At 43.7% G+C, this 24,212-nt stretch overlaps 1 long non-coding RNA gene across 3 annotated transcripts in view; it reads right to left on the reverse strand.

Moving 5' to 3' along the window:
• Window positions 1–23,974, reverse strand: part of Gm34799 — an 85,114-nt gene extending 61,140 nt beyond the window's left edge. The window contains exons 1-4 of one of the 3 annotated variants that reach the window (XR_876396.1): window positions 23,650–23,974; window positions 7,936–8,006; window positions 5,357–5,447; window positions 4,947–4,981 (exon numbers count right to left, since the gene is read on the reverse strand). This is a non-coding gene — a long non-coding RNA (predicted gene, 34799). Of the gene's footprint in view, window positions 1–759; window positions 968–4,946; window positions 4,982–5,356; window positions 5,448–7,935; window positions 8,007–23,649 lie in introns of those variants that run through there. The other 2 variants (XR_876397.1, XR_003952248.1) reach the window with 2 other exon arrangements.
• Between the last annotated feature and the right edge of the window lie 238 nt (window positions 23,975–24,212).

The following is a 24,212-nucleotide window of genomic DNA, read 5'->3' on the forward strand; positions in this document are numbered from 1 at the left end:
CAAACCAAAACAAAACACAAAACAAAACAAAAACCAGGTGTCTGATCCAGGGAGATCCAGCCAGACTTCAGGCTGCCTAGAATCCTTGGGTTTGTTCACAGGATGCCTTGAGGTTGGAGAGGTGGTGTTTTCTCTTCCCCAGCCTTTGGGGGGGGGGGGGGGGTTAAAACAAGAATAGCAAGAAGACAATGAATCTCCAACAGAGACTTTAAAAAGAAGAGGAAGGGGGCTGTGCAGAGTCAAACTAGTCATTCACCGCTGAGCACTGGTTTCTATGGGAACAAGAAGGGCTTTGTGCAGGAACTTCCCGCTCCTCGCTCCCCCGCCCGCCCTCAGTGGGACTAACTCCAGCATCCCCGGCATTGTGTTTGTGTGGTCAACTTTTCTTCTGTCTCCTCACTCCTCCTGCCCCTGACTATCCCCAGCAACAACGCACATCACCACAGACACAAGAAGAAAAGAGAACTCACAGCCTCTAGGCCGAATTAAGTCACCATACAAAGGTATCCAGGCAACTGGGAGCCAGCGGACAGACTGCCCGACTGCCGGGAGAGCTGTGCCCATCATCCTGTCTCTTGCTTCATTTCTTATTCTGTCCCCAAGCCACCCAGAACTTCAATTCCCTGACTCTTTTCATGCAATACCCACGCCACACTCAGCTTTTAAATTAAGTTTCCAAGCGCATAAAAATGCAATGGACACACAGGATACTGTTATTTAGAAGTGACAACGAATGACAAATGGCGGGTATCAACTTACACTTTAAAGTTTCAGTCTTCGAAATGCTCATGCCCACACGCACACGCGTGAACACATCGGGGTGAGAAGGAGAGAGGCTTGCAGAAGTCCTGCCCATAGCTTCGATGAGGCAGAGAGCTCACTGTTCAAAGACTGTGGGTCGGGAAGGTTGTGAAGTTCCACTTCTCTGTTTCACACGGTGCCTTTAACTAGAGCATTTCTTACTTTATTAATTTATTTTGATTTTTAGATTTTTTTTTAAAAAAGGAAATATTTAGGCACCTCCTACTCAGAAGCTGCCATGGAAAACATCTCAACACTTTAATCCCCATCACTTGGCTACCTGTCCGGACTTCGTTTTATGAGAGAAAAATGTGTATTTCTGAATACTGTTTATAAATCACAACTAAACTATTCAGGGCTACAAATATCACGAGTTTCAACACCACTTTTCTTTTAAAGTTTAATAAAAATCCTTCAACGTCTACCCCTGACCAAGCCCCAGGATGTCCACAGGCAACCTATGAAACCTAAAGACACTCTTGCAATTTTATACTTTATAAGTGTATCTTTCCTTAAGAGAACTGCAGTTCATTTTTCTGGAACCAGGCCCTTCCTGGTGCGCCCATTCATCTGCAAATTCCCCAATAAATTAGCCCACTAATGACTTAAGGACCCTCAGGACCCAGTCACCTCTCAACAGCACCACCAACTGGGGACTAAGCCTTTAATGCCAGAGCTTTCCAAAGAGATACTTCTTATTAAAGTGACAAGGGCCCAGCTTCAACATTTCCCATCCCAATGTCAACACACAGTCTGCCTTCCACCACAGCACAGACCATGGCTTGCCTCTGAGCACAGCTTTGCATAATAAAAGATGTGATAGCTGTGTCCTAGATTGTTGTCTGTTGCCATGAATAAATGAATGAATAAATAAATAAATAAATAGCCTGGTGGTGATGGTACACACCTTTAATCCTAGCACTCAGGAGGCAGAGGCAGGTGGTCATCTGTGAGCTCGAGTCCAGCCTGGTCTACAGAGTGAGTTCCAAGACAGACAGAGCTATTACATAGATAAATCCTGTCTCTTAATTAGTTAATTAATTAATTAAATACTGACTAGAAGCCATTTGGGGAGGATTAAGGAAGAAAGGGTCTGTTTCATCTCTCAAGTAACAGTATATCATCATGGGAAGCCAAGAATGGAAAGAGCTCAAAGCAGGAACCTGGAGGCAGGAACTATAGCAGAGACCATAGAGGAAAGCTGTGTCCTGGCCTCTTCAAGCCAGTGAGAGAAACTCCCACCACCTCCGAGCCTTAGTGCCTCCTGACAGCAGCAGCTGTATTAGGACCTCTGGACAGGAAGTTCTCCGAGGCTCAGCACCATCTCTCATGGGCTGGGAGAATCTATGGTTATGGATCTTGTTGGGGAAGCAATCCATTTCCGACCTCCGTGCTAAGTACTAAGTAATAGCACCTCTGGGTCTTCAGCTGGATAATGAAGACAACATATTTTCAGAGCAATTACAGATCAGAAGGTGAGTTGTAAGAGATAAAAAACAGTGCTGACGGCTATAGCTTCAGATCTCAAAGACCGGCTTTGCTAGTGGCATATGGGACCGTCCAGGGAGAAGCAGGTATCCCTCACAGAAAACCTGGCAGCTGCCACCTTACGGCGGATGTGTCACAAATATATTTTTGCACAAAATATATTGTGAAATATATATATAATTGGTGAAATATATAATTGGTGAAAATCAGACATTTTTATTGACTCCTGAAAATCTATGTTACTGCCTGAATATGCTCAGCACACACACATACACACATACACACACACACACACACACACATACACACACACACACACACACACACACACACACACACACACACACATACACACACACACGAGGGTTTTAAACAGGTGACAAATAACCATCATGGCAGGGGCTTCTGCCAACCATAGCTGGCTAGGAGGTGAGACGCGGAGGGTGGACCCATTTGCATGGTGTATCAAGATCTGGCCTCTCAGACTTCTGTATTCTGTCTGTTTTTGTCAGTTAGTTTGGATGCTTAATCAATCTCTTGAGTATTTACTGTTTGTTTGTAATCTGCGGAGTAGGCTGTAGTTCTATAAACCCTGGGTGGCTTCTGAACGCCATGGGGACATTCTAGAAAATGCCTTTATCTCTACCCCCAACTCCAGACCCACGGCATCAGAGGACCTGGAAGAAGAGTCCAGCAGCAAGGGCACTCGTAAACCAGCTGTGTAGGTTAGTGAGCCCTCAGGGCTCTGAGCTGAGGTTTTGCCTGGGCCAAGTCCAAGTTTAAATCTCATCTTGCCGTATACCTAGGTGAGGTACCACACCAATGAAACCTCCAAGAGTCAACACTCCCTCCACACAGTAACCAGAACTGGTCTGAAGACTACAGGACATGAACATAACTGTACCAAGGCCTAGGACAGTCCTTGGCAGCCATTGCAAAATGTCTGCCCATCTATCTAAGGGGCTTTATTACAGCCTCTATAACTTGTCCCCTGCAAATGACTGACCTCAGGGTCTTTCCCTTGGGCTCCATGTTTACATCCCTCTGTCTTGCCCCACCCCTAGCCAATATGGTGACTGTGTCTCTTCACACTTGAAACAGTCTATATGATTGAAGCCGATTGGACTAGCTGGTCCACAAAGGTCTCAACAGTCCCTGCCACACTGGGGTTGCTTCGAAGGCACTGGAACCTCTTGGAAGCAGTAGCTCTGGTTCTGAATGGAGCCAAGAAATCGTGGCTCTTTGCTCTCCTGGGAGTTCAGGAACTCTGTGAGATTAGACCAACCCTTCTCTCTCTTTCCTCTCTCTCTCTCCTCTCTCTCTCTCTCCTCTCTCTCTCTCTCTCTCTCTCTCTCTCTCTCTCTCTCTCTCTCTCCTCTCTCTCTCCTCTCTCTCTCTCTCTCCTCTCTCTCTCTCTCTCTCTCCTCTCTCTCTCTCTCTCTCTCTGTGGGTGTAGGCCTATCTTTCTCTGTCTATTTCTCTCTGTGTATGTCAATGTCTCTGACATTGTCTCTCTATCTCCCTATCTGTCTCTGACATCTCTCTGTCTGTCTGTTTCTCTGTATCTGTCTGTCAATGTCTCTGTCTCTCTCACTCTTCAGCTATGTTCATGTACTTCAAGTAAATCAAAGAAGCAACTAAGCCCTGCAATAGTGCCCCCCAATGTCATAATCACACTTCCAAGGGCTTGGCACACCGGGGTCACAGACAGACACAGCTTTGAAGTTGGCTTGGTCTCTACTCAAGTGAACAACTTTATACCCTGCTGGGTTTTGGTGGTGCTGGCTGGTCAGTGGCTGGACTTTGTTTTTAATGTTTCCTTTCTAAATTGACCTTTTGTCTGGGTAATTCTTGAGCTGCTTTTCTTTTCCTCAAACAGTTGAGTCAGTTTAGTGGTTTTTTTGTTTGTTTGTTTTGGTTTGGTTTTTGTTTTGTTTTTTGTTTTTTGTTTTGTTTTTGTTTTTGTTTTTGGAAAGAGTTCCTGTCTTTTCAACATACTGTTTGCCTATTTTTTTTCTTTTATACTTTCCTTTTATGTTTTCCCTGGCTTATTATAAAACTTTCTTTCCCCTTTTGTCTTTGTTGGTGTCTTGTTTGAAAGCATTTCTGGGCCTTCAAAAGAATAAATTTGAACGTTGCATAGAACTTGGTATTTAATTGTATACCCAGGGTGGTTGAACGGAGCCTTTTGGTGTGAAGAATTTCCAAAATGGGCTTATACACATTATACGGTTTGTTTGTTTTTAAATGAATGAGCTGCTTACACAGTTCTGCTTCAAACAATATAGAGGAAGTGGGAGGGGCTTCTGCCCCCCCCCCAGAGTGCTACCCTTCAAGTTTTAGTAGATCGTTGGCTAGAGAAGACACACCAAAGAGAGTTGGATATGGGGCCTAAATATATAGAACTGGTCATGGATATATCCCTAGGGCATATGGTGGAACCCAAAGGATATCTCTGGCCTAACACAGCCTAATACAGCCAATCCTGGTGTATGGAGCCACCCTTAAGGCAAAGATCAGGCATTAGGGCTTTGCTTCTGGTCTTAAAGCTTACTGCTTTGTCTGATTGTATGAATGAGTTTATAAACAAAGAAGCCAACTGCTGCAGTGTAAACAAGATATAGAGGTGAGGCTCATAAAAGTCCCCAACTCCTTACCTCCTGGGTGCCAGTGCAGAAGACTACGCACTTTCCTGGAAGACAGACAAGTGAACATTTAAAAATTACTCCCAAGGGAGGATCAAGAGTAAGGATTCACTAGATAGACTGTATCCAGCTATGAACAGACTCACTGTGACCCCACAGAGCCAGCCTCCACCTCTGGACCAGCCATGCTCTGATGTTGTGTTAAATGTGCGTGGGGTGAGAGCTCTTCCTTCCCAGCAAGACAGCTGCCATGAGTGCCAAGTGACCCAACAAGGTGCCAACTGCCAATTGGGAACACTCCAAAGCCCTATGTTTCCTTACCAACCAGCTAGTAGTGACCTACTGAGCCCAGAGAGAACAGCACTGAGGACGGAAGAGAGAGCTTCCAAAAGGATGCTTCTATCCTGGACAAGAGGACTTACCAGGTCCATTCAGACAGTTCCCAGTTGAGCCCCTGCCACATCCCCACAGTTTTGCCTCATAGACAAGGCACACACGGGATTCCTCCTTTACCTGGAACAGATTATCAAAGTTCTCTTAGGACCAATCAATAATACAATACTGGACAGTAAGATCCTCTCTCCAAAGCAAAATAAAATAAAATAAGGTTTATTTGCATTTTATGAGATACCCAAACCATCTAGGCTACAAAGAAAACTCATGAAATAGTGTTAAACTGTGGCTTGAAACTGCAGACCAGCTAGGCTTATGCAGTAACCTCTCAGGTCAAAAAGAGGAACAATTTTTCAATGTGAGATGAAACACCATTTCTTGGAAAAGCATTATCTATTTATTTATTTATTTATTTATTTATTTATTATTTCATGTGCATTGGTGTTTTGCTTGCATGCATGTCTATGTGAGGGTGTCAGATCCCCTAGAACTGGAGTTACAGGCAGTTGTGAGTTGCCATAAGGTTGCTGGGAATTGAACCCAGGTCCTCTGAAAGAGCAGAAATTGCTCTTAACCACTGAGCCACCTCTTCAGCCCCTAGGAAAGGATTTTTAACTTTCAATATTTTGTTTAGTTGTTGTTAGGAACAGTTGACTACTAATAGTCTCTATTCAAATAAAGTGAACTGGGCATCTAACCCAGTTCAATTCAGATAGGAAGAGGTAAGCACGGTCTTGTGCTTCCAGTCCCAGGATGGATAGCTCAAACTCATTTTCCCATCATATAACACATGAGGACAGCACATGCCAGGCTGGTTTTACACTGAAAAAGATAGAGGCTCAGAGACACTAATGATTTGCTAAAAGCCACACAGCAACACAGTGGAACAGCTAGTGTTTGCCTGGGTCCTCCCAGAAGCCATGTTCTTTAAATTTCCAATCACTTAGAGATCACCCAAGAACTCACATAACCCTCAGAGTGAGTTTAAATAAACTAACACCGTTCAATTAAATTCATACAAAGTACTATGAAATCAGAAATGAGGGTCGATTAATTTTTGTTAAGTCATCTAGGTATTGTGATCCAAAACACTCAATCATAGAATTATTGGCTGTCCCAGTTCATTCTGTCCTGGGTGTTTTGTGGGCAGTAGACTGTCCAGGAGGATGAACAGCCAAGGCGGAGATTCTCTCAGGTCTGGTGTTCCTCACAGATGACTGTCCATTTGCTCCAGCCTCACAGCGAGGAAGAGGCTGGGTGTTTCTGCTCTGTCAGCTTCATAAAGCAACTTTGCCCTCACAGCTCACCCCTCCCGCCTCCACACCATTGTCTTAGAGGTCTGGATTTTAATGTATTAATTTTTGACGGGATGCCTGCACTCAGCTGCACCATGATTCAATCTGTACCATCCTTTCTGTTTTGGAAAGGGACAGAAATGCACCTCATTCAACCATTTGGCTGAGGCCACCTGAAAGACATTTGCAAGCAGCCAGAACTCCCTGCAATCCAGGCCTCCAAGGGCTCATTGGAGAGTTTTAATGGCCACATAAATGCATATCACTCATGAGTGAGAGGAAAGACTATAATGAAGCTTTGTAGAACCTTCTCTGGAATTGTATATGATTGCCTAGCTGTACAACACTCAGAGAGCGCTTAGTCCACCAAACAAAATACAACAGAGGCACAAAGTTTGTTTTGAAATAATATTGTGCCCCTTCCCCACAAACTACTGCTAACATTAGTTTGTATTTCTCTGATACCTGACAGGCACTGCTCTCCCAGAACAGCCAATTGTCTAGCAATAAAGAGCGATGGGGCATGGGACAATTATGTAACAGCTGCAGAGATATAACCTGGATAATTTAGTATCTTCTACCACCCTAGGATACAATAAAAGTGAGGTTTAAATATGTATCGATAAAGCTGAAAGATGGAGAGACACAGAGAAGACAGACTTCAGTGTCTTTTCTTGGCAAATGGTGCTCATGTGTCTTAAGAAAGACAAAAGATGTAAGGGGTGGGGGAGAAAGAGGAAGGAAGAAGAAAAGAACAGGGAGTGGGGAGGAAGGGAAGGGACGGAAGGAGAAGGTAGAGAGGAAGGGAGAGAAACAGGAAAAAGAGGAAGAGAGGAAGAGGAAAACGCTTGCTTCATGGCATGCAGGATTTGAAAACAGTGGCAAAAGCCAATGAGACCAAGTCTCTCTGTGCCCAGTTCAGACTGGGGACTCAGGCATCCAGCTTCCCAGCTCAGGGTCATAGCCTCAACCCTGCCTGCTCTCACACTCTAATCTGACTCCCTCCTGTCCTTGCACATGAACTGAGCTACCTCTGTGCTTCTGGCTCGTTTGTCTCATAGTTTACACCTCAGGTGACTAATACAGTCTCTTCATTTTCCTTCCCAAATGAGGGATCATTTCTGCCCCACTCTGATTCCATTTGTCCCTCTTTTCTCTCATTTTCTCTGTGGTAATCAGGCTTGCTTTGCTCCGGCGAACCTCTTTTCTCTAAGCACCCTGGCTTTCTTTTCTCTCAGATGTCTTGTGATCAAGGCTTGTGGCCAAAATGCGGTGGTGGCTAAGTACAGGGTGATGTTTTCACCAGCTCGTACCGATAATGACAGCAGCACATCACAGCAGTAAATGAAGGCAAGACGGGCGCACTAGCTCCTGTGGATGCCACCTGGGGAGGACAGAGAGAAGAAAGACAGAGATACAGAGAGTGTACTCTGATGTCCTAACATGTCTGCCGTTTCTTTAATCTACCATGCTTTTCCCCACTCCCTAAAAACTCACAGGTAAATTTCAAACCCCTCAGTAGGACAGTATACTTGTTTGACGGCACCACTCCAAGTCCTATTTCAACTGAGTTTTGACTTCCTTAGGAGTATCCAGGTATAGGACCTGTCACCTAACTCAATTTAAATCAAGAAGCACAGAAAACTCGGGAGAGTGCAGCCTCAGTATGAACTTCAGTGCCCTCTGAGGACGTTGGGAGTCCCACAGGCCAGATCAGCTTGGATGAGCATCACTGTTGCCCTGAACATCAGCAACATTACCAGAGCCTGGTGGAGTATGATATTATGTTTCCAAGAATTACGCCGCTGGACCTCTTCTGACCAAAAGAGGAAAACTAAAGAAAACCACTTCCTGCTCCTTAAAAATCTGGCAGCAGGGAGAGGTCTTTTCCTGATGTCAATGGAACTGAATAAAATATTCTAGGAAATATCTCCATCCAGATGTCTGGAACAGACTCAGATTTGCTAAGCTTGCGTGTAGGTCGGATTTTCAGGGAAACCGAGAAGTTTACAGTGACGTCACCCTTCCAATGAGCCCCCAACCCTTCCCACTGAGCTCTGCACACGGTCCTGCTCCCTTTGGCTGTTGCTTGTGCCAGTGACGCATGCCTTTAATTTCAGCACTTGGAGGAAGAGGCAGGCGAATTTCTGAGTAGCCTGGTCTACGGGGTAAGTTCCAGGACAGCCAGGGCTACACAGAGAAACCCTGTCAAAAGTAAAGAAAAAGAAGAGAAAAAAGGAGAGAAAAGGAGAGGAGGGGGAGGGGAGAGGGGAAGGGAGAGGGGAAGGGAGAGGGGAAGGGAGAGGGGAAGGGAGAGGGGAAGGGAAGGGAAGGGAAGGGAAGGGAAGGGAAGGGAAGAGAAGAGAAGAGAAGAGAAGAGAAGAGAAGAGAAGAGAAGAGAAGAGAAGAGAAGAGAAGAGAAGAGAAGAGAAGAGAAGAGAAGAGAAGAGAAAGAAATATTTCCCTCTAAATGGATCATTGCTCTCAAAGCAGTGGTAACAAATATTACCATCTTGACTTACTAGCCACCATGGGGACTGTTCAGTATTATGTACATTTATTACATTATAAAATATTTTTACATAGTATACATACCATCACCCATCAGTGACAGATTTTAAGTTACCTTAGGCTGCTTGCTTATAAGATGCTGAAGTGTTATCCCTAGGCTTTCTGGATGCCCATCGATGCTCAGAAAATACCCCTCTGTGTGGCTAATGAAATTTAACCCTACTTGTCATCCTCTGTTTAAGCTGAGACTCACATAAAGGAGATTGGTGATGGTAAGTTGAAAGAACAGTGTTAGGAAAGGGATAATATTCTTGTCACCCATGTCCAATGGGTAATTTTTGGATGGAGGAATTCTAGGACAACAGAATATTTTCAATGAGTTAAGAGGACCCTGCCAGTAAGATGACCAGGCAGTTTGTGCTTGAAAATGGAAGACTTGTAGAGAACATCAGAGAACTGATTATTACTAATTTACTTCTTACAGAGATACATACTCATCCAGGGGTGGGGTCTCTCCGCACAGCAGAGGGGCTGTGTCGGAAGGGACTTGGAAAATCAATAGTCTGAAGACAACTCCATTTCCTGACATAAAAGGTAATACTTCTGAAATTTAAATTTTATTAATAACGAGAAATAAGTGACTCAATACTTCTCGATGAATTCCAAGGCTAAAGTGAACTATCCCCGTGTTAACCATGGATCAGCACATATTCCTAGCTCCCCATCCCCGTGAACTTACAACTGCACAGTGCACTCTAAGCTCACAGCACTGACTAGGTTCTTGAGTTCTAGAAAACCAAATTATGAATGACGGGCGGGCTCTCATCTAAGCGGCATACCACAGAGTTTGGAAAATTGTCTCTTCAGAGACACCAGAGTGAAATCTGAGCAGATCCTTGCTATTCACCAGAATCACACATAAAAAATCTCACTGCTAATAATAATAATAATAATAATAATAATAATAATAATAATAATCCTGTTAACATTTTAGAAAAAAGGCTACAGCAGGTATTGGCGACACAGTAAGGAACTAGATCCATAAACAAGGGATGTTTCCTGAAGTAAGGAAGGTTGGGGTGTCAATGGGCCTTCTGGCAGCCACAGCGGGGAAATGGCAGGTGCCGTGGCCCAAGAAAATGTCCTTGGTGAATTACTCAATTTTAGCGCATTCTTTGACCATGGTACTATTTCCCGTCTGTTTAAAGATGCTTATCCCAAGAAAAAGACTTTTCCTTTTTAGTCTAAAGGGAAAAGTAAGGGAAGACATGACAGCGTGGTGACCACCTCCAAAGATCAGCATAGCATTAGATAGGAAGGTGGCAGAGTACCCTGTGCCTCTAAAGAAATATCTAAAATCAAGTGAGTGGAAGCAACGAAGGAGCAGGCCACCATGAGGAGAGAGAAGTTTCCCACAGTGAGAGCCTAGAAGATTGAGTGGCTTTCGCCGTTCCTGACACTGTTTTGGGATGGGGCAGGAAGAGGGTAGATACATGAAGGACTAATTCTCAAGTGTTGAAGAGTGTAAACTTTCATTTAGACACAGGTCCATCCAAATGCCCTTTAACTTCTGGGTATCTCCACCTCTTTGCCAACAGACATGGTATTTTTGACTCCCTACTCTTGCGACTCAAATGGAGGTTATTTGGTAAATGCTGTTTCAGGATGTCATTAATACTGTCTTATCACTGAGACAGACGTTCATTATTTTTTTATGTTATGTGTGTTAATGTTTGCTTGCATGTATTTCTGTGTATTGCACACACACTTGGAGTCTGCAGAAACCAGAACAGGCTATCAGATGTGGAATTACAGATGGTTATAAGCACCCATGCGGATGACAAGAACTAAACGCAAGTCCTCCACCAGAGCAGCAGATGCTTTTAACCGAGAAGACATTTCTCTAGTCCCATGGGACAAACATTCTCTTTCTATTTTTGAAGATTAGAAGATGCTTAATTATCTATATGTGTGGGTGAGTACATACACGTGATACAGGTATCAGGTTTCCCTGAAGCTGGAGTTATAGGCGGTTGTGAGCTGCCTGGTATGGGTGCTGGGAGCCAAACTCCAGTCCTTAGCAAGATTATTGAATGTTCTAAAGTATGGAAGTATGTCTCCAGCACCAGGACAAAGACTCCTAATTAAGCAAACAGACTGTAGCCTCCCCCAGCCTTGAGTAGGCTGGCTTTGACCTTGCTGCCACTGAGAATGAGACCACCTGGGTGGAGCCTTCTGACTTAGCTGGCTCTATTGTTCTGTCACCTGCTGCTGCTTTTCTCCAAGACACTGCTACCTGCTGAGAGGTCCAGAGATATTCCGGAGACAGTACCCAGCAGATCACCTACAGGCTGGCAACAGGCACCAAGAATAGATTGGTGGGGGGATGGGCCTCCCCACTTTATAAGCACAGACTCTTAGTAAACTTGGGGGCCTTGAACAGAAACGTGTCTTGGCCTCCATTATTTCTCTCATCATTCTCTCCCATACAGCTCCTGCCTCCCACTCAGGAACCCAGACTAAGCTCCTACCACCTATAAAGGAAGCAAGGAGGTCAGGGTGCAGCATCTCAGCATCTCACTGAACCTCCTTTCTCATTCGTTCTTGTCCTGGGACTGCCAGGGAACATACCACAACCAGAGGGATGCTTAAATCACTATTGCACAAAGCTTCCAGTAAGGCCTTGGGATCACCAAGGACTTCGTGTGTCCTCATAAGATGCTCCTTGAGCCCTTCATCCTTATAAAGCCAAGGCTTAAATGAGATCTAAAGTCCTCTTAACAATCAGTTGGAAAAAGACAGATCATCAGACTGGAAACAAAACAAGAAACTTCTCAAAGGAGGCTCTTTAAACAGCCCACAAGTATACAAAATGTGCATGAGCATTTCACTTCTGAAGAAATACACTAAAAATATAAGCTATTACTGAATAACTGTCATAAGACATAAAATTAAAAACACTATACCAAAGTTTGGTAGCGGTGTGGAGCAACTTAACCCTTAAGTGGCTAGCACAGATACTTATTCCACTTTGAAACACTGTCAAAGCAGTACGCCATTAGCCCATCAACCAGATATGACACTTCATGCATGAATACAACCGCACTTCTATGCATCCAAAGATCTATACGGGAATCTTCAAGCAGCATTACTCAACAACAAATTAAAACTAGACTGCAACCCAAATATTTGTTAAGACAGAAATATGTACCTAAGACTACGGCATGTCACAGGTGAAATACTTGATAGCAGTGCAAAGGAAACACAGGAGTATTCAATGATATGAGTGAGTCTGCAAAACCATGAGAAAGACGACAGAGGAAACCCTAAGTCCTGTTTCTGTGAAGTTCACGAACACAGAAACAAATCCACACTTTCAGAATTAAGGACAGTTACCACCATAAGGCAGCAACAGCTGCCAAGAGCCATACAGGATAAAACTCTGTACTGCCAGGAGGGTTTGACTGACAGGATGGGCTGTGATAAAACAGACTCACTACAAGAGCTCACTGCTGTCCTCTTTGTAAATTGTGTACCATCCTGCGTGTTATGAATGAAGAAAGTTTTTAGACTGAGCATCCAAGTATGGTTGTGTACACCTACAATCCCAGCACCCAAGAGGATAAGATAGTAGAATTTCTTTTGTTTGGTTGGTTTTTGTTATGTTTTGGGGTTTTTTGGGTTGGTTGCTTGTTTGTTTATTTTTGTTTTGTTTTGTTTTGATTTGATTGGTTGGATGGTTGGATGGTTTTTGGGAGTTTCTTTTGGGCGGGAAGTATTATTTAGAATGCCAATATTCCTCAAACTATTCCACAAAATAGAAATAGAAGGAACATTGCCAAACTCATTCTATGAGGCCACAGTCACCTTGATACCTAAACCACACAAAGACTCAACAAAGAGAGATAATGTCAAACCAATTTCCCTTATGAACATTGATACAAAAATACTCAATACTCAAAAACCAAATCCAAGAACACATCAAAACATCATCCACCATGATCAAGAAGGCTTCATCCCAGGAATGCAGGGTGGTTCAGTATATAAAAATCTATCAACATAATCCACCATATAAACAAACTAAAACACACACACACACATACACACACACACACACACACACACACACAAAATCATCTCCCTAGATGCCAAAAAACCACATTTGACAAAATCCAACACCCCTGCGAGATAAAAGTCTTGGAGAGAGCAGGGATAGAAGGAGCATATCTAAACACAATAAAGGCAATATACAGCAAACCAATAGCCAACAACAAATTAAATGGAGAGAAACTTAAAGCATTTCCACTAAAATAGGGGACAAGATAAGGCTATCCACTCTCCCCCTATCTCTTCAATACAGTACTTGAAGTTCTAGCTAGAGCAGTAAGACAACTGAAGGAGATCAAGGGGATACAAATTGGAAAGGAAGAAGCCAAAAGTATCGCTAACCTAATTCACAGATCATATGATAGGATCCATAAGTGACCCCAAAACTTCTACCAGAGAACTTCAGCTGATAAACACCTTCAGCAAAGTGGCTGGATACAAAATTAACTCAAAGAAATCTGTAGCCCTCCTCTATACAAGTGATAAAACAGACTGAGAAAAAAGTTAGGGAAAAAATACCCTTCATAACAGTCACAAATAATATAAAATACCTTGGTGTAACTCTAACCAAGCAGGTGAAAGACCTGCATGACAAGAACTTCAGGTCTCTGAAGAAAGAAATTGAGGAAGATATCAGAAGATGGAAAGACACCCCCCCCCCATGCTCATGAATTGGTAGGATTAACAGTGAAAACAGCCATCTTACCAAAAGCAATCTACAGATTCAATGTAATCCCCATCAAAATTCCAACACAATTCTTTACTGATCTTGAAAGAACAATTCTCAACTTCATATAGAAAAATGAAAACCCAGGATAGCTAAAATAATCATGAACAATAAAAGAACATCTAGAGGATTTCTTTTCATTCAAGGCAAACTGGACAACTTAGTAAATATCAAGGCAGGCAGGGCTACATAACAAGACCTTGCCTCAAAGAAGAAAAGCAAATAATAAATATTTTTAAATCCATTTTATTGAAAATTTCCTATCAACTTCAGTCTCCCCTGGTTGTTTTCACTTTAGCCAATACTGAGTAAATCTATAATTCATATTGGTAATATAATAATTTGAGTAACGGAGAAGTCAAATAAGAAACTAAAATATCGGAGTACCTTCCAGAACCTGTCAAATATGGCATTGAGAGAGGTAGACAGATATATACAGTGAGGGTGGCCGAGGATACTCTGCACCAGAGAAAAGGGAAGTTAAACCACTGCTAGAGGACACTGTGACTTTGAAGGCTCAGGAAGTGGCACTATTTGGAAGGATTAGGAGGCGTGGCCTTGCTTGGAGGAAGTGTGTCACTGGGAAGTGGGCTTCGAGATTTCAGAAGCCCATGTTGAGCCCAGCTACTTCTCTCTTCCTATTGCCTATGGATCTGGCTACAGAAGTCTCAGCTACTGTATCTGCCTCTATACGGCCATGTTTTCTGCCATGATGATAGAAGACCAAGCATTTGAAACTATAAGTAAACCCCAATTAGATGCTTCCTTTTGTAAGAGTTGCTGTGGTCATGGTCTCTCTTCACAGCAATAGAACACTGACTAAAACATTATTAAAATTCAAAATAGCCATGAGGTTGTACACCCTTGGAATCCTAGAACTTAGTTGTCCAAGCCTAGACAATTATGATATCAAGGATGGTCTGGGCTACCTACAAAGATCCTCTCTCAAAGTGTCAAAATAATAACAAAAATCTCACAATATAAAATTCTACAATTCAAGACAAGTCTCTTAAAATAAAGAAATGTTTGCTTCATTCTTCTTTTTGCATCTACTTAAATGCAGTTTGCTGCTCACCGGGCTGTGTTTTCAATTGGCCTTGCTGTTGGCCTGGCTCAACCAGGCTAGTTGGAGTTGGGATCAAGACATTGAAATAATTTTCCTTTGAATCCTAATTCAGTAACAAGGTTAGACATTTCTTCATAAAATGCACACACAAACTGAGAAATTCTTAGCCAAAATATGAGATAGTATTTGTGTATGTCGTCCTAAACAATGGCTTGAAGGCCTATTTTATATGTTCAAGTGCATAAGTATGCATCTCAATATGCATACTTTCTCAACTGTCTATCATCAGTCAGTCAATCTATTATCCATTATCTGTCCATCAATCTATCGATCAGCTATCTATCATCAAACTATCAGAAGATAGATGATGAGCTACCCATTGCCATTGGTCTCTCACCACCTATTAATGATCTTCCTAGCTACCATGATTCTTGTATAAGGGTGCATTGTCTATTCCCAAAGACCCACTGAGCCCTGAAGAGAGTTTGAATTAAAAATGCCCCACAGAGGCTCATGTATTTGAGCAACTGACACCCAGCTGATATACTATTTGTAGAAGTGACAGAATCTCTAGATGTCGGAGCCTTGCTGGAGGAAGTACATCACTGGGAGCCAGCTTCAAGGATTGTAAGCCTCACCGCACTTCCTGTTTATACTCACACTGCTTCCTGTATGTGGATGAAGCTATGATAAGCCAGTTTCCTCTCACTGTTGCCATGCCATGCCTTCCTTATTAGGAAGACTCTGTCTCTCTGGAAACATAAGCTGAGATGAACCTTCTCTGTTTGAAGTTGCTCTTGACCAAGGTATTCTTATCACAGGAACAGAAAGTAACACAGCATATGTGACCTAGGCCATGCTGCCTTGAGTCATTCCACCTCGCACCATTGAGATTCATAGATGTGGCTGTCTCCATCATTATATGCAGAGGTCTAACAGACTGCCTGAAAAACTTACCCCCAAAATCACATCTGCTCTGTATACCCCAGGAGAGCTGCTTGCTTGGGATGTCTGTCTCTTGAGGATACAAAGTTCTCTCTGCCATCCTGAGCCTGTGTCCCATCTCTACCATGAGAGCTGAAACTTCCAAGTAGACAATGGCAGTTTAACAAGATTCAGTACTTGTGGTGTGCTGAAACCACAGCTCCTGCAACATCCCTTGCTCTGTTAACTGCCCACCCCCTAGTTTCCTCTTGAATGTGACTGTGCCTAAGGTTGCACCTTACAGAACCCTCGGTGACTGAGTTGCCTTTAAGGCAGATCACAAACTCTGGCAAGTCCTGTGGTATTGTGCATTCCTGGTGTAGAACAAAGCTCTATCTGTTCTCCATCTTCATGGGCCTAGATGACTTGAAGTGTGCCTTTCTGGGTTGGGGGGGGGGGGTTGGTTAGTATTAAAATGATTACATGAATAAGTAGGCTCAGTGTCTTGGGTTATTATTTTAAGACATTTTACACCCACGCTCTTCATTCCTATAATCTTCTTGGCTTTCACTGGCTCTGTAAGTACATGAACCTATCTACATCTCAAAACCAATCATTTACCCACAGGTCCACTCACACTACCTTAAGTCCTAAAGTTTAGCCAAAATGCGGTGATGGTGAACCTGTAGGGCCAGCTTACCCTTTCACAGAAAACAATGTGGAAATAACAGGAAATGGATCAAGTCTATCCTTGAAAGGTGGCGACATCAGACAGGGAGACAGGGAAGTTTTCAGACATTGGCCCAATGGTGCTTCCCTTCTATCTATGCATTTTGTATAGCGGAGAGTTGTGGTCTTACTGGAAGAAAGTGTCCAAGGACACAGAAGATGATGACAAAGTGTCTGCAAAGAAGTAAGGAAGTTCCAGAAGACTAGGGCTGCAGAGGGAAGGATCGGCTGCTAAGCTGTCTTCACAGAGTCCCCGGTAATGTCACAAGAAACAACCATGAGACTTAAGCAGCAGCGCACAGAAACCGGCTACTGCCCATCTTCAAGTGAAGTGGGCTGGGAAGGTGGGCATGGAGGTGGGGTGGGCAGGTGGAATGTGGAATTAGAGGCCAGACAATCTACTGCTCACAGGAAAAAAGTCAAGACACTTGAGAGTATCAGAACAGCATAGACACTCTACAACCTATTGCATATCAGCAACAACAAAACCAATAGTAATAAATAATAACAATAATCACTAGACATGTTGAAGAATCCAGAAAATTTACCTGAATGTAAGAATGGGGGCGGGGAGCTTCTAAAATAATACACATGCTGCAATTAGCAAACAAAATTTTGAAGCAGAGATTCAAAGATTCAAAGAAGCACATTAAGTAACAATGAGCAATCCCAAAGGTTTAAGAGGACTTCTTTTAGAAGGATAAAATTCCTAGAGCAATAGGAGAAATGGCTCAATGGTTAGGAACAAGAACTGCTCTTCCAGAAGACCGGAGTTCTGTTCTCAGCACCCACATAGGGCAGCTCACAACTGCCTGTAACTGCAGCTCCGGAGCTGATGTCCTCTTCTGGCCTTTACAGGACCCTGCACAAACACACACAGAGACATATCTATATACACATAATCAACTTTCAAAAGAGAAAATTTCTAGAATTAAAATATATAAGGAAATTTTATAGAGATAGTTTGATGAGAAATTGAGTGGATTTAGTTATTTGAAGACAAACAGAATCATTTGTTCTGAAGACTTAGAGAAGACACTAAGTAAACATCAATAGAGCTCAGACAAATGTCACACACACACACACACACACACACACACACACACACATGAGCACATGCATGCCCACACTATACTATACAAACATACACACACACTGTACCACACACATACACATACTACATCACACAGACACATACATGCACACAGTATACAACACAGACACATGAACATACTACACCACACAAACATACACACTACACCATACATACTATACCACACACACACACACACACACACACACACACACACACACACACACGGTATAGGGTGTATTGTAGTCTCCCCTCCCCCAGCCTGAAACCTGCTTGCTCAGGGGTGGAGCTTCCCACTCAATCGTTCTGCCATGCCCACTGCTGGAACCTGCCGCTTTGCTGTTCGGAGCCGTGCACGTGGTCACCCTGCTATTGGATTCCAAGATTATTTGGCGGGAATCGGCCCCCTTCCCCTGCTTTATAACTGCGTGCGGAACAGTAAAATTGAGCTTTGATCAGAATGCCTGTCTTAGCTACATTTCTTTATCTCGCCACCTAGCCCTCTTCTCTTCCAGGTTTCCAGAATGCCTTTCCAGGCTAAAACCCAGGTTGTCTGATGGCCGAACACAACAGTGTATAACTGAAGCCTCAGAAAGAAAAAAGAGAACACAAGACAGAAGAAATTAATTGAAAAATTGTTACCTGAAACATCTCCAGATTTGTTAAGTTGTTTGACTGAGAGGTCATACTGAGACTGAATAAAGCATTTTAAGTAATGTAAATAGTAAGAGTTGAGGTCTCCCCACTAAGCATCCCAAACACTTGAGACACACAGGGGTTTAGGACACACAAGCACAACGGTCAGTTTGCCTGAAACTCCATTTCTATGTCTTATTGGGGGTGGGTGGTGGGGCGTCGAGACAGGGTTTCTCCAGACAGGCTGTCCTGGAACTCACTTTGTAGACCAGGCTGGCCTCGAACTCAGTAATCCACCTGCCTCTGCCTCCCAAATTCTGGGATTAAAGGCGTGCACCACCACACCCGGCTCTTTATGTCTTAACCAAAATATTTTCTAATACTTTTCGATTACTGGCGGCAACCATGACTTGAAAGTTGAATAGGCAGAACAATCTATACCATCTTCTTGAGACACCATCTGCCGTGGGGACCACTCTCCTGGATCTACCGTCCTGACTTTGCAAGGCCTGTGTACCTCACTGTTACTCTGTAAAGAATCCCCATCCCTTCTGTTTTGTGGGATGCTGTCAGCATTATCCTTCATCTTGGCCATGGAATATAATACTTCGCTGTTTTTCTTTTGCCTGGGGTAAATAACTACTTATTTCTTAATAAATCTGTAGAGTGCCTTTTCTCCATGATTATTTAAGGTTCAACAAAGACAAGAGAGCAAAAACATATAGAATACTCTCGGGATTTAACTAACTAAACTGGGCAAAATAACTATTCTCTTTAAATCTTCAACACCATCTTTTCCTAATATGTAGATTTATGCTTTGTCAGGACAATGTCTGCCATGCCTTCTGTCATAACGTGAAAAAGAAAAGTTAATACACATTGAGATAAAATTCTCTCAACTGCAAGACAAGAATCAGAGATGCTTGCAAACAATGAAAAATAAGTTCTCATGAGTAAAATTCAACAAGTATATTAGCTAATATTATTCAACTAAATTGGGTAAACATTTATTAAGAGTCTACTGTATACTTACTCATGCTATATCAAGTTAGAACTAAAAGTGGCTCACCATGTAGTTAGTAAATTCTTCAAAATAACATGGTTTTATCTATGTGTCTTTTCACATGTCATATAAGCACAGTAATAAAAACATTGACATCATTTAAAAGAACACCCGGAAAAGGCAGCAAACTACATAGTAAGAGTTTTACAAAGTTGAGATGTGAACTTTTTCTGCCTTCACCAGCCATAAGATATGTTTTTCACGGATGTCTTCACCGGCATCCAGGAGAAGCACAGAACTGATCCTGACAATGAGCCCCTGACTTTATGTACCAGGTTTTCTTTCTTTTCATATTTTTCTTAATTTTCCACGATCTCCTCACACGCCAGAATCGGGACCTCCGTGATTCGTGTATTTAAACAGCTAACAGTGTCTTAAGAAGAAAATGAGGCAGAGGTACCGCAATCATCGTTACAGAATATCATTTAGGTGGCACAGTTAGATGCTCAGGTTAGAATCCAGCCTGCTTTAGTGGGAACCTGCTTAACTAAGTAAAGAAAACTTAGGAAAGAGTAGGAGATGTATAGTCTTCTGAAAACCCTCCACGTGCAAGATGCCAGGGAACACTGGCAGGCCCTGCGAGTGCACCAGCCTCTCTTACAGGTCCAGGGCTCTCTGGACAAATGATCAGTGTTGTCAAGATTGTTAAGAGGATACATCAAAAGCGTTCGAATGGCTTCTGTCCCAGAAACTAACCTGTGGTTCCCATCCTGCCCATAGCTTTATTTTGAAAATTAAACTCATGCCTGTGTTCAAAATGCACTAAGTTGGGGATGATAGACAGGTCTAGGGTTTGTGGGAAAGGAAGTAAACACTACAGTGTTAGGAAGTACATGGGTGGGGGGTGAGGACTGCAAGCAGGAATCAGAATCATTACTACTTTGGACCTGCCAGTGAAGGGCCAAGTCTGTGGTTTGTACTGATGAAGGTAGAATTCTACAGCTCTCTATGTGGGGCAAAATTGAGGAGCTGAAACAGGGGATGTGTTCAGATGTGGTGAGGCAGCAGCAGCTACAATGGTTTTCATGAAAGAAACAGTGCATCAACATCCTATGCAGGAAAGCTTACGGAGAAGCAGGGACCAGCCTTTTACAGCATCAACCAGCCCCTTGATGTCCCAAGCACAGAGGCAGCACAAACACAGCTGCTGAGTATCCATACTGTAGGGTCAAAGGCTTCAGAGGGAAGGTCTCTACCACCCCGTTGTTTATAGCTATTGTTAAGCAACTAAGAAACTTCACAGACAGAAGAGAATTGAATTTGGCAAGAATTGAAGTTATTCAAGGCGGAGCTGAGTGGGGCCTCGGGCAATGGCCTGGTAGGGTATGGGTCCTGTTCCAGCTCCAACCATCTAGAAACAATCCAGTGAATACCCCAGCCCCTCTGTATTTAAAGGTTGGTGCTAGCAACACAGGGATGTTTAGATAGAATGGTTTTTTCACAGAAATGTTTTTCACACTGTGTCGTGCCTACATAAAGGCAGTCACTGTGAGGCAGCTGTTTCCATAGTTGTTTGTGTCTTCATGTTAATCCACACTTCATCCCTGGGTGTCAATTCTTCTGGAAAGCTAGAAGATTGGACAAAAAAAAATCACCTAAAATTCTTCATACACATACACAACATTGATCCTAAAAATGTACAGGTGACAAATCCCCCTCGAAGCTAGTCAGCTCAGCTAGGCTGACACAGGCTCTGCTTCAGGGCTTGGTGATAATACTTTTGGCTACTGAGGACATCCTCTTAGAGGCAGTACGTCAGGAAAGAGATGTGGGAGACACACCTGGAATGGTGGCTACTGGTTACCTAAGGAGTACTTTCAACTGTAAGCAAGCAACTTAGAATCTACCCCTCAGCAGATAATGAACAGAGAGTCACTGGAGGTTTTCAGCAAAGTAGCAATATCCTCAGCTTGCTGTCCAGGAATCCCCTCAGTGGGGTATACAGGGATGACTGCTAGAGACAGAGAATCTAAAGACCCCTTAGGCCATCAGTTCTCAACCTTCCTAATGCTGTGACCTTTTAATACAGATCCTCCTATGTGGTGACCTCCAACCATACAGTTATTTTTGTAGCTGCTTCATAATTATAATTTTGTTACTTTTATTAATCATAATGTAAATATCTATGTTTTCTGATGGTCTTCAGGGATTATGACCAATGAGTTGAGAAACACTGCCTTAGACAGCCATAGCTCTTCAGACCATCAGACCACCAGAGTAACTCTGGCTTGGATGCAAGGATACCACAGACATGAAGCCCAGCACTGTCAGGCTACCTAAGCAAGGGCTGGCAAGCAGACCCCTGTCTACCTCCTTATCCATTGGCCAATGTATCCTGCCCTCCATCTCTCTGTGTGTGTGGAGCCTGGATCTGCATATCTGAGCAAGACCCAGTACATTTGAAGTCTCCTGGTGGATAACAAATAACAATAGGTATTTCTTCACTCGCCTTCTTTTCTTGTCTTAAAAATAAACCGTGATCGACTAGTCCCAGCTGCGCTTGCACAAAGATACAGCCGTCTCTGACTTCAAAAGCAAACAGCTGAGAAGGAAGAAAACAAACAAAATTGCAAGATCTGAGATTTCATCTGGCGTGAGAATAATTTTCTAAAAGCATTTCTTACCCTAAGCTGTTTCCCGTCTCTTTTGAAAGCTTCCCCAGCCAGCCAGCACCTCACTTGCAGGGCCCAGGGAGCCTTGTGGGGGAGGAGGACTGGGGGTGGGGGAGCCCCAGGAAGCTGGTGCGTCCTCCAGAGAGCAAACAGCAGTGCATTCTAATACCTGTCTAAGAGAACAGTCAGGGAGGAAAGCAGCATAATTTGTGGGGAAGTTGAGGCTTTAGGTGTTTGAAGGCCACAGGCTTTATGGAGAAGGTCACACTGGATGCTACTTTTCAAAGGACAGGAGAAGACTATAAGACTCCCCTCTCTGCCCTCTCTGGCCATAGAGTAATCAAACACTGCAAACGTCAGTAAGTTCTTGGGACAGCTTTCTGAAGGGAACGTAGGCTTCATGTTATCTGATATTTGGGTTGTGTGGGCTCAAGCAGAGCGCTCGGGGGTCTTAATCCAGGCACAGAACCGGAGGTGCAGATCTAATTGGTAGAAAGCCCTTCTGTCCATCAGCCAGCCTCATCATGTGCGGCAGAGGAAATGCCAGTTTGAATTTCTTAAACTCCCAACAAGAAAGAGAGCCTCAGCCTGGTCATGGGGAGTAGGGGGGTTGTACGGGGGAGGACATCTGGGAGCAAGTGGCCAAAATGAGGACCAGGATTGCATCCTGGCATGTGACCTCACGGGGCTGCTGCAGGTGGTGGGAAAAGCCGTCTTCTAAGAGCACCCTACTGGTAACAATTCTTGTCACTTCCAGGGCTGCCTCCTGACAGGGAGCCCAACATCCAGGGGCCCCAACAGGAATTTATATGAACTCTTAACTGAGTCTAACAAAATGACTTCTCTTCGCTCAATAACAGTTCTCAGTTCTCTAGTGTGGACCCCACTCACCTACCCCATAACAACACATCCATACACACACACACACATGCATATGCACATGCACACGCACACACACATACATGCACACACACAAACACACATATGTGCACACAAACACACACATGCATATGCACATGCACACACACATACATGCACACACACAAACACACACACACATGCACACACATCCACATGTGCATGTTTGCACACACACCACATACACATGCACACATGTGCACACACATGCACACACATGCACACATACACATGCATATACATGCACACGCACACACACTCATACACAATTCTGAACCAGGAAAGCTCTGGACAGTTAACATCTGTGTGGGTGGCTCCTTTGTTGCTGTCCTTTGGTTATTTAACTTCCCTGAAGCCTGAAGAGTGGAAAGGGACCTGCTGTAGACTAAGGCCAGCTACTCCCAGCTTCCAGATGGCTTTAACAGAAGTTGCATCCAATCCAAGGACCATTCAACAAACAAGATGAGCATCTGCGTTAGTTACTTATAACTCTGACAAAAGCAAGGTAAGGAGAGAGGGCTTATTGCAGCCCACAGTGTGAGGGGTCAGTCCATCATTGGTAGAGAAGTATGGAGCCAGGAGTTTAACCTCTTCACCTGAGGGAGTGCTGAATACCCTGAAGAGACCATGAAAACACTTACCTAGCAATAGGGGTTTCCATTCCTCTGAGGTTGTTCAGTTCCCTCAGGCAAGGCTATAGTGCAGCCAGTTTGGAGAGAGCCTCACATACTCTCAAGCTGTGTCACTGAGAGGAGGTGGGTGGGTCTGCCGCCGAGTTCACTACACTCATTTTCCACAGAGACCGGACGCCTCAGGAGACCTGGTATTACCAACACCCCACAGTGTGTTCCGAATTGTTCTGAGACCATCTTTTGGCTACCAGAGGGATTTCCAACCCCTCCTCCATCAGCACTAGCCTCTTTCAAAAGGGACTACTCAAAGCATCCGTAAGTGCTTCAAAGGGGCCTCTCTACACAGCCAACACATGACGCCATTACCAAACTCAAAAGGCCCTGGGAAGAGGAGAAGCCACAGATTTGAAGGGGAATTTCTCATGAGGTGAAATCTTAGAGGCATGTGGTGCAGCCTTCTGATGTGGACTCTTCAAAGGAGGCAAGCCTTCAGTCTCCCCCGGAGCAGGGTGAAATAAGATGCCAGAAATACAGAGAAAGAGAGAGGAAAATGTCCTTTGTGACAGAGGAAC

The sequence above is a fragment of the Mus musculus genome, chromosome 17, assembly GCF_000001635.26.
Source record: "Mus musculus strain C57BL/6J chromosome 17, GRCm38.p6 C57BL/6J".
Classification (NCBI taxonomy): domain Eukaryota; kingdom Metazoa; phylum Chordata; class Mammalia; order Rodentia; family Muridae; genus Mus; species Mus musculus.